The following is a 17,792-nucleotide window of genomic DNA, read 5'->3' on the forward strand; positions in this document are numbered from 1 at the left end:
ACTTAACAGCAAGCCCTCAGGCTACTTTTCAGCCTGCGTTGACTGGGTGCCTTGATCCTCTACAGGAAGGCAAGAGTGTCTGCCTGTGGGGCAGGGACTGTGTGAGGACCAGGTGAACGGTGGGGGGTATTGGGGGAGAGGTGGGAGCCTCTGCAGTGTGGCATTGGGGTACACTCCAGGGGGTTGAGAAGTGTGCATGGACCAGACTGTGTTGACAGTGTATGTGGTCCTGTGCGGGGTGAGGCTTATCAGTGGCAGAAGACTTGTGCTTCATACATAGACATACAAAGGATCAGACTCACCTTCCAAAGCCTGAAACAATTGAGTGCCCCCATGCCAAGGGCTAGCCCCACTCAGCTGCACTCCTAAGAGAACTGACAACAGCCTTGTTGGCCTCAGGCCTATCACAACTGTACGCCCCTGAGCCTAGCAACCAACTACACTGGGTACCAACACAATTAAGAGGACAATGGTAATAAGAGTGTGCTGATACACTTTGTAGACAACAGTGCTGAGGCCTCTCCAAAACGGATTTTCAAACAGCTGTCCAGGGAAGGAAAGATCAGACTCCCTGGGTACCTGTGGTGGGAGCAACCTTGCCGCAGCAGAAGGACACAAGTAGCCCACAAAGGGGTCACTCCTGGTTCTTATGGACTCGTGACGAGAGGGAAGCACACTGCTGGGCCTCATAAGGCATCTCATACCTAAGACCACTTCTCCAAGATCAGGAGACATACCGACTCACCTAATATGATGAAAATAGCACAGATAAAGAGGCATAATGAGGATGCAAAGGAATACTGTCCAAGCAAGGGAACAGTACAAAACCCCAGAAAAAACTAAGTGAAACAGAAATTAACAACCTACTTGACAAAGAATTTGAACAAAATATCATGAGGATGCTCACAGATATGCAGAAAAGAATGGATGAACACAGTGAGCACATCAGCAAAGAACTGGAAGATATAAAAAAAATCAGAAATTAAGAACACAATACTTGAAATGAGAAATTCACTAGAGGGACTCAATAGCAGAGTAGAGGAAGAAGAAGAACAGATCAGTGAGCTAGATGAAAGACTAGAGGAAATCACCCAAGCAGAACAGAAAAGAGGAAAAGAATTAAACAGAATGAGAACAGTGTAAGGGAACTCTGGGACAATATCAAGCATGCTAGCATTTGGATTGCAGGGGTACCAGAAGGAGAAGAGAGAGACAAAGGGGCAGAAAATTTATTTGTCAAGATAAATGTCGATAAGACCTAAAGCCTTCTACAGAGTCAATGCAATTCCCATAAGAATCACAAGGACATTCTTCACAGAAATAGAACAAAGAATACTAAAATTCATATGGGGCAACAAAAGACCCCGAATAGCTAAAGGAATCCTGAGAAAAAAGAACAATGCTGGAGGCATCACAATCCCTACCTTCACAAGATACTGCAAAGCTATAGTAATCAAAACAGCATGGTACTGGCACCAAAAAACCCACACAAATCAATGGAACATAATTGAAAGCCCAGAAATAAAACCACACATCAATGGACAGCTAATCTTTGACAAAGGAGCCAAGAACATACAATGGAGAAAGTAAAGTCTCTTCCATAAATGGTGTCGGGAAAACTAGACAGCCACATACAAAAGAATGAAAGTAGACCATTATCTTTTGCTATACAAAATAACTCAAAGTGGACTAAAGACTTGAAGGTAAGACGTGAAACCCTAAAACTCCTAGAAGAAACTATATGCAGTACACTCTTTGACATCAGTCTTAGAAGCATCGTTTTGAATACAATGTCTACTCAGGCAAGGGAAAAAAAAGCAAAGATAAACAAATGGAACTACATCAGACTAAAGAGCTTCTGTAAAGGAAAGGAAACCAGGAATAAAATGAAGACAATCCAACAACTGGGAGAAAATATTTGCAAATCATATATCTGACAAGGGGTTAATCTACAAAATATATAAAGAACTCATACAACTCAATAACAACAAAAAAACCACCCGATTAGAAAATGGGCAGAGGATATGAACAGACATTTTTCCAAAGAAGACATACTGATGGCAAACAGGAATATGGAAAGATGTTCAACATCACTAATCATTAGAGAAATACAAATCAAAACTACACTGAGATATCACCTCACAGTAGTCAGAATGGCTATAATTACCAAGACAAATCATAGCAAATGTTAGTGAGCATGTGGAGAAAAGGGAACCCTCATACAGTGCTGGTGGGAATGAAAAATGGTGCAGCCATTATGGAAAACATTACGAAGATTTCTAAAAAAATTAAAAATAGAAATACCATACAACCCAGCTACCCTCATACTGGGTATTTTATTCAAAGGACTTGAAATCAACAGTTCAAGGAGACTTATGCACCTCTATGTTCATTAGAGCATTATTCACAATAGCCAAAATGTGCAAGCAATGCAAGTACCCATCAACTGAAGAATGGATAAAGAAGATGTAGTATGTATATATATGCATGCATTGCATGATGGAATACTATTCAGCCATAAAAAAGACAAAATTGTCCTATTTGCAACAACATGGATGGACCTTGAGGGTATTATGTTAAATGAAATAAGCCAGACAGAGAAAGACAAACACCACATGGTTTCACTCAAATGCAGAAGATAAAGAAACACATGGACAAAGAGAACAGATTAGTGGTTACCAGAGGGGAAGGGGGTTGGGGGGTGGGTATAAGGGGTAAAGGGGCACACATATATGGTGACTGACAAATAATGAGGTACACCAGAAATTTCACAATGTTATAAACTATTATGATCTCAAGAAAAAAAATTGAAAATAAGCGATTATAGCAAGGTTTCAGGATACAAAGTTAATGTACAAAATTCAATTGCTTTCCTAAATACCAGTAATGAATAAGAATTTGAAATTTCAAACACAACGTAATTTACACTACCACCCAAAATGAAATACCAAGGTATAAATCTAACTGCATATGTACCAAATCTATATGAGGAATACTACAAAGTTCTGATAAGAGAAATCAAGATCTAAATAAATGGAGAGATATTCCATGTTCGTGAATAGGAAGAATCAATATTAACATGTCAGTTCTTCCCAACTTGATCTATAGATTCAATGTAATCCCTATCAAATTCTCAGCAAGTTATTTGTATATATCAACCAACTCACTCTAAAGTTTATATGGAAATACAAAAGACCCTGAATAGCCAAAATAGTATTGAAGGAAAAAACGTCAGAAGACTGACACTGTCTGACTTCAAGACTTACTATAAGATTATAGGAATCAAGACAGTGTGATATTGACAACGAAGTAGACAAATAGATCAATGTAACAAAATAGAGACCCAGAAATAGATCCACAAAAATATTATCTTAGACTGCTCTTTGACATAGGAACAAAGGCAACTCAATGGGGGAAAGAATAGTATATTTAACAAATGGTGCTAGAAAAACTGGACATCTACATGCAAAGGATTAAACTATCACAGACCTTATAACTTTCACAAAATTAACTAAAAATGGATTATACACCGAGATGCAGAACACAAGCTATAAAACTCCTTGCAGGCAAAAATCTAGGTGACCTTTGATTTGGTGATGAATTTTTAGATACACCAAAAGCATAATCTACAAAAGAAAAAAATTGATGAGTTGGACTTCATTAAAATTAAAAACTTATGCTCTGTGAAAGCCACTGTTAAGAGAATGAAAAGATGTCAAAGACTAATAAAAAATTTTTGCAAAACACGTCTAATAAAAGACACCTGATATATACAAATAACTCTAAAACTCAACAATAACAAAACAGAAAATCCAATTACAAAATGACCAAAGATGTGAACAGACCTCTCACCAAACAAACTATACAGATGGCAAGTTACTATATGAAAAGATGCTCAAAATCATATGTCATTAGGGAGTTGAAGATGAAAACAATAAGATACTCTTACACATCTAGTAGAATGGTAAAATCCAAAACACTGACAACACCAAATACTGGTGAGGATGCACAGCATAGGCACTCTCATTCATTGCTGGTAGGGATGCAAATTGAACAGCCACTTTGGAAGAGAGTTTCTTACAAAATTAAACACTCTTACAAACAATTCAGCAATCACACTCCCTGGTACTTATCCAAATGAGTTGAAAACTTGTGTCCACATAGAAACCTGTACACAAATGTTTCTAGCTGATTTATTCATAACTGCCAAAATTTGAAAGCAATCCGGATGTTTTTCAATAGGTGAACGGATAACAAATCTGTGGTACATCCGTACAGTGGAATATTATTTGGCCCTAAAAGTAAATGAGCTAGCAAACCATGAAAAGACATGGAGGAGCCTTAAATGTATATTGCTAAGTGAAAGAAGGCAATCTTAAAAGGCTACCTGCCATATTATTTCAATTATATGGCATCTAGGAAAGGCAAAGCTGTGGTGACATAAAAAAATCATGGGTTGGCAGAGGTTCAGTGGGAGGGAGGAATCAGTGAAGCACAGGGGTTATTTAGACCAGTGAACATATTCCAAATGATACTGTAATGGTGGATACATATCATTATACACTTGTCAAACTCCACAGAATGTACAACACAAAAAATGAACTCAACTTACTCTATGAACTTTAGTTAATGTATCACTATTGGTTCATCAGTTGTAACAAATGTACCACAATAATGCAAGATGGTAAGAATAAGGGAAACTGTGTAGGCAAGGAGAAGGGGGAATGTGGCCATTCTCTGTAGCAAAAAATAAGCTAAGAAAAGTGGAGTGGGTATTCAAGACAAGGAGAATGGTATGTTCAAGGGCACAATATGTGTTCTGGGGACTGGAGGGTTTATGTATACCAAAGTAATAATCAGAGAGAATATTAGACAGGTAGTTTGGGGCCAGATTGTGGAAGCCTTCAAAACAGGGAAAAGGGAATGCAAAGTTTATTTAGCAGGTGTTAGGGATTTACAAAGAATACTTTGTCATTATAACTTTCTTCTGTGAGGTGATCTTTCCTTTGAAATCTCAAACTCTTTAATTTAGATTACTTTCTCCAAAGAATATCAAATGGATTGACAAAAACATAAAACATGACTTTACATTTTTTTAAATATGTAAAACAAGGCTACTAAGAAACTATCTAATGTTTTTCCAAAGCCTAAAAATAAAGCTCTACTTGGATCATCTGTGAGCTCAGAATTTCCCAGTGAAATGGCTGTGAACAATTTCTATTTTTAAAAGTAACAAATTTCATGAAACATTGTTGCTGCTGTTTTTAACAATCTTATTTAACTTTTCCACAGCCTGTGCAATGATAAAAGTTAGCTCAATGCAGATCCTTATTTTATAGTATACTCTACTTGATCCTCAATATAACATATGATGACCTTCTGTTTTAGCCTCAGTTTACCATAAGATATCCCTCAAACATTTCATGACAATTTTGGTTAACCAGTAATTTTAAAGTGTTTCCTTCAAGCCCAGGTTTTTTTGTCCATTCCTTCATATTCTCCATTCCCACCCTATGCTTCTGTTTGGTCCAACCTAGGTCACCGGTTCAATACTAATCAGTGTGGCCAGGAGAACAGAGTACTGTGATCAGACATTTGCATCAAATATATACTGGCTGAGGGGAAAATGGGATGAGCTCTACCAAGCCATATGGAAAATTTCAGTTTTTTATGGGAGATGATAGTTAGGTGACCAAAACTACAGCTTTCTATGGAAAATAAAGAATTAAATGTCCTTATGATGAGTAAGTTTAATTTAATTTAGCTATTTAGAGAATAATGTTAAATAAGGAAGTCAAGATTATAGGGTCAATCATTATCATAGCGCAATTCATTGACATAAATATTTCACTATTCAAAATGGTCATTCAAAAAATAGCTATTGAGAACCTACTGTATTCAGAGAACTGCCATAATCAGTATGAAGAAGCCTAAAGGAATAAATAAGACAAAGCTTGCTTTCACACAGTGCATAATTTAGCTGAAGGAGAAGCATACATATTTGCTACAACAAAAAATAACTCATTTGGAACTAAGCACACAATAACATAATACAAACTCTGTATAGCTTTGCCATACTTTGCTCACTAGTTATGTTCTTGGGTCATTACACATGCTACAATATTTTCATATTGAGTCTTATTGTCAGTTGACTTCTATTGGGATTTCAGAGATGTATGTTCGCACAAAAACTTTGGCTTCAGCACACACACACACATGAATCAGAAGAATTTAGCCATAAAGTACAGTGGTGTTCCATCATGGCTGTACATTAGAAGCAGCAGGGGAGCACGTAGGACAATACTAGATGTCTGGACCCCGTTCCCAGAGATTCTGACTTAACTGGCATGGGGTGGCCTTGGAATTATTTTAAATGATCCCCAAGTGATTCCAACGTATAGTAGAGTTGAGACTACTGATCTAATCTAGCCACTTCATGTTGCAATTGAAGAAAGTGAGGTTCAGAGAAAATATGTAACTTGCCCAAGGTAATATTGATAGAGTACAATCTCCTGTTTCCTAGTTCAGATCTTTTGTGGATACTTCTATTTTTCTCCTTTTAATGTATAGACATTAAATTCTGTGACACTATCTTTTGCAAGAAATAGAAGTCAGATAGGCAAGCAATTCATAGGATCTTGTACACATATTAAAATAAAGTACATAATAAATTATTTCATTGGAAGTAACCTAATGACTCCATTAGACTCAAACAGCTATACTGTACTACTTCTCCTAGTATTTAACAGAATTCAATAGCTAAGAACAGTACTCTTGTTAGGACAGAGCTCAGACTACTTGAATAATTATAATGAAGTTCTAAGGCTCTCATAGTATTTGATAGTGTTGGGTGAGTTAACAGGAATATTTTAAGAGGGGAGGGATGGAAGAACTTCAGATGTGCAATGAAGTATTAGATATGCAAATCACTACCTACTGAGATTTATTAAGAGTCTAGGTATACTATGCCAATTTGAACAAAGCAATGTTGAACAGTTTATAATGAACAGAGGAATTACAGATAAGGAATTACTGGAATGGATGAGGTTGGTCTAGAGATGAGTTTTGAGGAAAATCTCCTTGGAGGGATATATGTGAACAGACAGAGAAAAGCAAAGGGCATTAGAATTTATGGTAGAAGGAAAGTGTAAGTGAAAATCGGGCAGGGGACAACAAAGAGAACTGATATATACCACTGTTTCTCTCCAATAAACCATCATAGAGTAGAGGGAGTTTACTGAAATGTAATAACTGAGAACAGAGTCATTAGAGAAGAAAATATGTGTGTTTCAGAGGGTCTGTCTTCCACTTTCTTCTCTCAATGCACACTCTAAGTAATCCCGTCTTTGCTCATGGCTTCAGTTACCACATATATGCCAACGAATCATAAATCTCTAGCTGAATAGTCCTCTGACAAAAACTCTAGTGTATGTAACAATTGGTTGTATATATACCAGTGGTTCTGACTCAGAGGTGATTTTGTCCCCACAAAGGACATTTAGAAATGTCTGGAGATATTTCTGGATATCACAACTCAGAGAGGTGTAACTGACATCTAGTGGATCAAGGCCAAGGATGCTGTGAAAAATCATACAATGCACAGGAAAGCCCCAGACAATGAAATATTATCTGGTCAGAGAAGGTCAACAGTGCTGAAGTTGAGAAGCCTGAGCTATACCAAGCTAAAATTCCCACAAACTCATCAAACGCAACATGCCCCAATTTTATCTCATCCCACAACACCTGTTCTTCCACCTGGAATGGTTTTCTTAATTTCATTTTGGATTATTCATTGCTGCTGCCACCTTTATATCCTCAATAATTCTTAAACTTTCCTCTCCACTCTAGGCCTAATGACTTCCTTGACCAAGCTTTTTTCACATCTTGCCTGGACTATTAGTCTACTAGTGGGTATGCAGTACAAGCACTTCATGATCTGGCCCTTGGCTATCTTTGCAGGCTTATCTCCTGTGACCCCAGCCACTACCCTTTGCTTCAGGCATTCAAACTGCATATAATTCTCCCAAAGGGTTGCTATATTTCTTGGCTCCAAACTTTTAACAATCTCTTCTTTCTGCCTGAAATGCTCATTCCCTTCTCACCCTCATACTCCCACTTTACCTACTCATTCTTTAAGCTCAAATGTTACGTCTTCTGAGAAAACATCCTTACTTCCCTACATCTGAGAAGATTTAACTACTTTTCTCCTCTTGTTCCCCGTGATACATCTCCCTTACCTTCCTACATCACAATACTCTGCTATTGGTTGTTTATGCATCTGACTTCCCCATTATATTATGAGTACCATGATGGCAGGATATATATATATATATATATGTAAACATAAAAGACGAAAACAGCTATGGAGAAGGATGGTGGTGATGGTTGCACAACATTATGAATGTAGTTAACACAACGAAACTGTGCACATAAAAATGGTTAAGATGGTAAATTTTATGTGTATTTTACAACAATAAAAACACATATCATCTACCTATTAACACATTTGTGTATGGGTGTGTGAGGAAGATTGGCCCTCAGTTAACATCTGTTGCCAATCCTCATCTTTTTGCTTGAGGAATATTTTCACTGAGCTAACATCTCTGTCAATCTTCCTCTATTTTATGTGGGATGCCACCACAGCATGACTTCATGAGTGGTGCTAGGTCCTCACCTGGGATCTGAACCTTCAAACCCCAGGCCACCAAAGCACAGCACATGAACTTAACTACTATACCACTGGGCTGGCCCCAAAGTATATAGTACAATATTGTTAATTCTATGCATAATGTTGTACAACAGATCTCTCGAACTTTTTCATTTTACATGACTGAAACTTTATACTCATTCAACAGCAACTCCCCATTTCTCCTTCCTCCCATTCTACTTTCTTCTCTGATGAGTTTGACTACTTTGGATACCTCATATAAATGGAATCATGCAGTATCTGCCCTTCTATGAGTGTATAATTTCACATAGAGTAATGTTCGCAAAGTTTGACCATGTTGTAAGATACGTCAAGATTTCTTTTTATATGGCTAAATAATATTCCATTGCATGTATATCACATTTGCTGTACCCATTCATCTGTCAATTGATATTTAAGCTATTTCCACTTCTTGGTTATTGTTAACCATACTTCAATGAACATGAGGCTGCAGATATCTCTTTGAGATGCTGATTACAATACTTTTGGCTAAATAACCAGAAGTGAGATTGCTGCATCTTATGGTAGTTCTGCTTTTAATTTTTTGAGAAATCATCATATTGTTCTCCATGGTGACTGTGCCATTTTATATTACTATCAAGAATGCAGAAGGGTTCCAATTCCTTCATATCCTCGCCAATACTTATTTTTTGTTATTTTTTTTATAATGTCCACCCTGATAGGTGTAAGGTGGTATCTACTTGTGCTTTTAATTTGCATTTCCCTCATTTTTAGTGGTGTTTGCCCTCTTTTCATATACCTGTGTGGGAAGCATTCCCCCAATCTAGCTGCCATTGTATTGTGACAAGGTCTGGCAATGGAAGGAGAATCTTGTAAGGCACTTCTCCAGGGAACATAATTCTTTAAGCAGAATCCTTTGTCCTCCTTTCTAAAGCCTATTACTGATTAACGTCTTCCCTCTGTCCTGGAAGCCTTGTAAACACAGGCAGAACTAGCAATAAACATATCTCAAAGAACAAACAGCAGCCCCCAAGGATGAGGGGGTCTATATTCCGTTAATTATATACTCGCTGCCCTCCTAACTTCTTTGAAGACCCTGAAACTATGTAACCTCTTCCTAAACAATTGATATGTATGCTGCACATCTGGTATGTAGATAACCACCTTTGAGTATCACCTTTAGTCACGCACTGCCACTCACCTATTGTTCCCATGACGACGATAGTTAGACCACCTCGTGTGATTTTTTCCTATGTAAGTGTACCCTGTCCCCGAAATAAATTGGACTTGCTTGCAACTGCGTCGAGTCTCACGTCTAGCACTTAAACTTTCGCTGACGCCGTCTCTCCCGCGGGAACCTGGACTCTGCCGAGGCTGGACCCCGGCATACCTGTTTTCCATTTGTAAGTCCTCTTTGGAGAAATGTGTAGTCAACCTTTTTAGCCATATTTTAATCAGGTTGTTAGTTTATTTTTCTGTTGAGTTTAGGAGTTCCATATATATTTTGGATATTAACCCCTTTTCAGATATATGGTTTATAAATATTCTCTCCCATTCTATAATTTGTCTTTGCAGACTTTTGATTGTTTCCATTGCTGTGATTTTTGGTTTTAAGTAGTCCCACTTATATATTTTTGCTTTTGTTGCTTGTGTTTTGGGGTCATATGTAAGAAATCATTGCCAAGACCAACGTTTTTATGGGCTAAATATGTCCCCCCATTTTCCCCATGTTGAAGCTCTAAGCCCCAATGTGATGGTATTTTGAATTTGTTCCTTTGTGAGGTAATTAAGTTTAGATTAGGTCATGAAGGTGAGACCCTCAAGATGGGGCTAGTGCCCCTATATGAAGACAAAGACAGAGATATCAGATATATCTCTTTCTCTTTGTCCCTCTGCCTCTCTTTCTCCCTCTATGTCTCTCTACACACATGCACTGAGGATAAGCCATGAGAACACCCAGCAAAAGGGCAGGCATCTGTAAGCCAGGAAGCAGTCCTTACAAAAAACTGAATCTGCAAGTACCCTGATGTTGGACTTCCCAGCCTCCAAAAGTGTGAGAAATAAATACTTGTTTATGACACTCAGTCTATGGCATTTTGTTATACCCCGAGCTGACTATGATAGTAATTGGTATGAAGATGTGGGGTGCTGATGTAACAAATATCAAAAAATTTGGAATTGGTTTTGGAACTGGGTAATGCATAGAGGCTGGAAGAATATGAAGTGTATGTTAGAAAAAACAAGATTGCTGTGAAGGGACTGCTAAAGGCAATTCTAGTGAGGGCTTAGAAGGAAAAGAGTAGAGTTGGTGAGAAAGCCTCCATTTCCCTAGAGAATACATACATAATCATGAACAGAATGTTGGTAGAAATATGGATGATAATGTCTCAGAATGAAATGAGGAACAATGAAGAAAAGGCAATACTTGTTACAAAGTAGCAAAAAGAACTGGCTGAATTGTGTTGATGTTGTAGTGTTTTTGGAAGGAAAAACTTACACTCAATGAAACTGGATATTTAGCTGAAGAAATTTCTATGCATAATGTTGAAGGAACAGCTAAGTTCCTCCTGATTGATTATGGTAAAATGAGAGATGAGGAGAACGAATTAAAGAAGAAATTGTTAAGTGAAAGTAAATTGGAACTGATGAGAGATTTGCACCTATTGAGGTACATGGGGTAACTCTCTGGGTTCACAATTGATTTGGCTTAAACTAAAGAAACCTGACTTATGGCCTATGAAACATACATTGTACACCTGCTTCAACCATTAAAGAATGCACTCTCTTAAGAATGCATACTTCCCCTCCTACACCCTATTGGTAACTCCCTATTGGTAATGCCCATATTAGTCCCTTTCCCAAAATCAGGGTCATATTGACCTGCTAATTTGTAAGTGAATACCTCTTTTAAACCTTGATGAATGGGTATCCTGGGCATGTTTAATGTATGATTCTTTGTTCTAAAACGGTATAAGAAGGTACTGAAAACCATGCTTCTCCAAAAGAACCATGCTTTTTCCTCCCTGGAAAAGCCTTACCCAGGTCATAATCCTCAGTTTGGCTCAAGTAAAACTCACCTATCTCTCTTATCTATAGAATGGTCATTGGTTATTTTGCATTAACATTTATTTGCATAGTGCAGCAGAATTTTAGAGAAACCCACCAGAGACAACCTGGAATCTACTTTGAAATATTTATTGGTACCACATGGGTCCATTGAGCCCTTCTGGCTTTCTGGCACACTTCAGGTGCTGCAGTGAGTTTCTCCTGAAGCCTGCACCTCATTACTTGAGTTGTAGGTTCTGACTTTTAGTTGACCTGTTTCAAGTCTTAAGACTAAGTGTCCAGGGGGTACCAGTAGATTTCCTAGGTAAGAGAAACCTAGGGGGGATTTCCAGGCCAGGGGAGCCTAGAGGGAACTTTGGAGCGAATGGAGCAGGTTAATCTCTTTAATTTGGCTTTAAATTGTAAAGAATTGTGTCTATAAAGTCTTAACAAATTGTCCAGTGCTCTGAGCCTCCACAGAAGCTTTAGACTTCTGGTGGGAGAAACTGAGACATGTAAGAGAGTATTCATGGCATTTTGGAAGTGACACTCACATGCAGCACACTTATGACCCACTACACAGTCCCTGGAAATTGTTCAGACTTTATAATAAAATGAAACTAAAAGAAAATGGGAACAAACACTTCTAAGGCCAACGAGCCCCAGGATGGGGAGCCTCCTCCAGGAACTCTGGCTGGCTTCCTGCACAGTGTGTGTTGGGCAGACACTTACAAGTGCTAAACAAAATGGGAATAACTGTAAATGGTTGGATCTTTGGATCAAGATAACCTGGGATAGGGGGCTGGCCCAGTAGCTGAGTGGTTAAGTTCACATGCTCTGCTTTGGTGGCCCAGGGCTTTGCTGGTTTGGATCCTGGGTGCAGACAAGGCACCGCTCATTATGCCACGCTGAGGTGGCATCCCACATAGCACAACCAGAGGAACTGACAACAAGAATATACAACTCTGTATGGGGAGGCTTTGGGGAGAAGACGAAGGAAAAAAAAAAGATTGGCAACATATGTTAGCTCAGGTGCCAAGCTTTAAAAAAAAAAGGTCAATAGTACCAAAAGATACATTAAAAGGAAAAAAGATAACCTGGGATAAATGAAAATTACAGTGACCACTTTGGGGCACCGTTGAGCCTCCAAAACTTGTACACTGGCAATTAGAAGGGAAACTCCAATTAGATAAGATCTTTTAAGAAGTGAATTTATTAACTCACAGCTTTACAGACACCCTCATAATCTACCTTCAAAGGAAGACTCAATCTGAGCCTCTCGCAGACTTAATAAGACTAAAAGAGATTTTCTGGGAAACTGCTACCCTTAGACAGCCAAGGGGAAACTAAAATTAAAAAATTAATGGAGTTGTTTAATGCTTCCAGGAATAGTTACTGTTTGTCCTGGCTGAAACTTGACAAGATATTGGAAAGGATTTAGTAACTTATGATCAGAAATTTGGCCAAATTGGAAGCTGAAATTCAGTCTGATAGGATTTCTTTTTAGGCCTTTTTCCCTAAATTAAGATACAACTATGCACCCTGAGAGAACGAAGCAAATTAAGGGTAATATAACTGGATGGGCATGTCAGTCTTTTGATAAGTAACTAACCTCCTGTTAATCTCAAAAACTTGTGACCTCTCTGGGAGCTATTATTTAGACTTAGACCACTCCAGATTCATAAGACTAAAGGAAAGGGAAAAAATGGGAAAAGAAACTTTTGGAGATGTAGGTTGCTATGAAAGCACCCTTGCCAAAAAATCTAAGGAAAATTTAAAAAAATGGAAGGTATAAAATCTTTGCTGCATCTCTCTGTGTCTTTACGTCTGTGCCTATATATATATTATATATGTGATATTTTTCTACCTCAGGATGGTATAATTTCAAAGAGCTGTATTTGGCTTAAAGTAAGCACTTACATAAATTATTTCTAAGTGTAATAGAAAGTAACTCAAATGGGTTTCAAGTTAGCGTGAAATAAAATAATCTTTGGTAAATGAAAGCTTACTTAGGTTTGTTGGTTTGATTCAAATAAGCATGCCTTCAAAGTTACCAGTATTGGATATGATGCAGACATGCAACCTTCATTCCATTTGGGTTTATTAGTCAAATAATCTCATGTTATCTCTGTTACAAAGATTGTCAGCAAAATAAATTAGAATGATAGCTGATTTTGTCTAATGTCTCATGAAGTTTTTGTGGGTATTCTAAACATAATTTTGAGGAGGAAATGATTTAGGTAGATATAAATGAGATGAGGATTTACCGATAAACTTTTTATCATTAGTTATATTTTATGGCACATGTACTTAAAATAGCTTCTAAAATCTCTTTGGCAACTTAAAACTTTAGACTTTTGCTAGGTTAAATTAAATGATGGAAAATTCATTGGATACATTATTTTCAAATAATAAAATACCAAACTATTAATTGCTAAACAAGTCTAAGTTTATCAATTACATCTTATTATTATAAAGTAAAGATGTTTGGATCTATTAGTAAACACGTCATGCTTTATTGAAAGATTGTACTATGGAGTAGCATATGTTTTTAGAAACTATGAAAAATATTTATAAATAAGCCAAACCACAAAATGCTAATGTAAAAGACAGTCTATGGTTGTTTACTTCTTTATTTATTAGAAATGAAAGATTATAAGGGTTAAAAATTCAGATTAAAGTATGTAATTAAAACTACTAAAATAATAAAGAAAATATCTTAATACACAAGGAAATTAAAATGTTTTTGGTAAAATATATATACTTGCATGGAATATATATACATACATATATGAAATGTAAATGCACTCTGTTAAAGGAAAAAAGGGGAAAAGCATAGGACAAAATCTGAATGCAAAAAGAAAGTTATAGAAGGTTTGTGGAAGAGGAACCCTGAGGGGAGAATTTTGTGAATGGTCAAGCTAATATTGGAATAAATTTAATTAAGTAAATGAGTTTTAAAATCAAAACTAAGCTGGAGCAAATTTAGAATTTGGTTTCCTCTCTCTTAAAAGGATCATTTTCCTGGACTTTTAGTTTGATCTTGATAATGAGATCATAAAAGGTTTTTCTTTATTTTTCAGTAAATCCACCTAAAAGACAGAAATTCCATGTTTTGTCAAAATAATTTCCTATGTCCTAAAAGGCTGAAATCTCTCCATTAAAAAAAGTAAATGTATTTTTAAACTATTTGCTCTTAATATATTCTGCTGTCACTTTGGTTAAATGGACAACTAAGCATAATTTCACAGCATCCACTGTTTCACAGTGACACAAGATCAGCAAACACTTGATCTTGTTTGACCAAGTGTTCTAAAACCTTTTGATATTTTTGACAAGCTTGCTCAAAATTCGAATCCTAAATGAACTCCTTCTTTTGACTTAAAAATTTCTCTGAGGAACTGTCATCAGTATCACGGTGGAGTGCACTTGCCTGGGACTCTCTCCCCTCCAACATACAATGAAAAGGGGAATCCTCCAACAGAGGACATCCTAACACAACAAAAAATATCAGAGAGACATGCAGGCTTATGACAGAGGGTGGAGAGGCTGGAAACCCCCTCAGAGGAGCTGGAATTGGCTCCCTCCCCTAAAGACTGTGATCTGAAAATGCAGGAGGCTCTGTGAGGGAAGGAATGGGGGAGGGGAAGTTCATTCATGGGAACATCAAGGAGCCATGAGGCCCCATGCAGCCTAGAAGGAAAACTCCTACTGGGGGTGTTAAGAGCTTTCATGGTGGATGATCTCATCAAGCCAACACCCCAGGAGACCAGATAGTAAGAGCACAGAGAGAAAGCCCAGAGAGCATGCAGGAGAAAGTGCCCCTCTCCCCACCCACTCTACACCCACTCCACTGCCTGGGATCTTGGCTGAAGGCAGAGGGCTCAAAATACCTGGTTTGTGACCAGCACTGAGTGGTGATAGGCAGTAACTCCAATCAAATAATATCAGGATGTGTAAGATCTGACACACCTCCTAGAGTGATATCAAACACTATCTCAAGTCTCTAAACCAGAAAGAAAACGACAAGTACCCAGAATTCAGTCCTGAGGACACAGAAATATGCAAGCTAAATGACAATGAATTCAAAATAGCTATCATAAAAAAACTTAAGGAGGTAAAAGAGAATGTAGAGAAACAATTCCATGGATTCAGGAGCTACTGCACAAAAGAGATTGAAACCATAAAGAAGAATCATAAGAAATATTAGACATGAAAGACACACTGGAAAAGATAAAACAAAATACATATTCTCTGAATGCTCCAGTGGACATCATACAGGAGCATATCAGCTTAATTGAAGATAGACATATTGAAATGCTCTAGACAGAGGAGGAGAGAGAACTAAGACAAAAGAAATGAAGAAATTCTCTGAGAAATATCTGACTCAATTAGGAAATGCAACATAAGAATGATAGGTATTCAAGAAGGAGAATGTAGTAGAAATCACAACCAAAGAAATAATAGCAGAGAACTTCCCAAATCTAGGGAAAGAGAGGGAAATCTGGAAGAGGTTTCCAGATTTCCTAGACATGTCAACGTAAAAAGACCTACTGCAAGGCATATAGTAGTAAAACTGGCAAAAATGAATGACAAAGAAAGAATACTAAGGGCAGCGAGGCAGAAGAAAATAACCTACAAAGGAACCCGTAACAGGCTTTCAGCGGATTTCTCTGCAGAAACCTTACAAGCTAGGAGAGAATTGAATGACAGATTCAAATGTTTAAAATACAAAAATTTTCAGCCAGGAATCCTCTATCCAGCAAAAATATCCTTCAGATATGAGGGAGAAATAAAACACTTTCACAGACAAACCAAAGCTAAGGGAGTTTGTAGCCATGAGATGCCCCCTACAAGAAATCCTCAAGAAGGCCCAAATACCTGAAAAAAATGGGGGAAAGGGGTCACAAAACACAGAGTAAGGCGATTAATAGGTAGACAGAATCAGAACAGGAAGCAAATACTCAAGTATAGCATTAAGCTAAAGGAAAGGAAAACACCAAAAATAAAGATAATTCTGTCATTTTAACTACAAATTCACAACACAAGATGGAATAAGTTGTAAGAAAAACAATTTAGGAGGGGAGGATGAAAAGGATTGAATTGGTTTGGAATAAGGAAATAAAAGATCTTCGGAAAATGGACTATCTTATACACAAGATTCTGAACACAAACCTCAGGGTAACCACTAAACTAAAAAGCAAAAAAGAGACACAAGTAATAAATGAGGAGAAAACAGAGAAACACATCATAAAAAACTACATAATTCAATGGGTAGACCAAAACACACAGGACGAGATACAAAGGAAATGTAGGAAAACCAGAAAATGAGAGATATAGTGACAGCAATAATCCCAGCAATAATAATCATAAACATAAATGGATTTAATTCTCCAATAAAAAGACACCAAGTGGGGTGACAGATTAAAGAACCAGACCTAACTATATGCTGCCTCCAGGAAACACATCTCAGATCCAATGACAAACACAGGCTCAGAGTGAAGGGATGGAAGATGATACTCTAAGCTGATGGCAAACAAAAGAAAGCAGGTGTCACAATACTTACATCAGACAAAGTAGACTTCAAGATAAGACAGGTAAAGACAGATAAGGAGAGGCAGTATACAATGATCAAAGAGACACTCCATCAAAAAGAAATAACAAATAAATACCTATGCACCCAACAAAGGAGCACCAAAGTTCATAAAGCAACTACTAACAAAAAAAGAAGATATTAATAATAACAAAATAGTAGTAGGGGATCTTAACACTCCACTCACATCACTGGATAGATCATGCAAACAGAAAGTCAACAAGGAAACGCTGGAATTAAATGAAAAGCTAAACCAGTTGATTGAATAGAAACATATAGAACACTCCATCCAAAAACAGCAGAAGAAATATTCTTAGCAAGTGTGCATGGAACATTCTGAAGGATAGACCATATGTTGGGAAACAAGGCAAGCCTCAATAAATTTAAGAAAATTGAAATAACAACAAGCATCTTTTCTGATCACAATGCTATAAAGCTAGAAATTAATTACAAGAAAAAAGCTGAGAAAGGGACAAAGATGGGGAG

Source organism: Equus quagga, chromosome 10 (assembly GCF_021613505.1).
Source record: "Equus quagga isolate Etosha38 chromosome 10, UCLA_HA_Equagga_1.0, whole genome shotgun sequence".
NCBI classification, from domain to species: domain Eukaryota; kingdom Metazoa; phylum Chordata; class Mammalia; order Perissodactyla; family Equidae; genus Equus; species Equus quagga.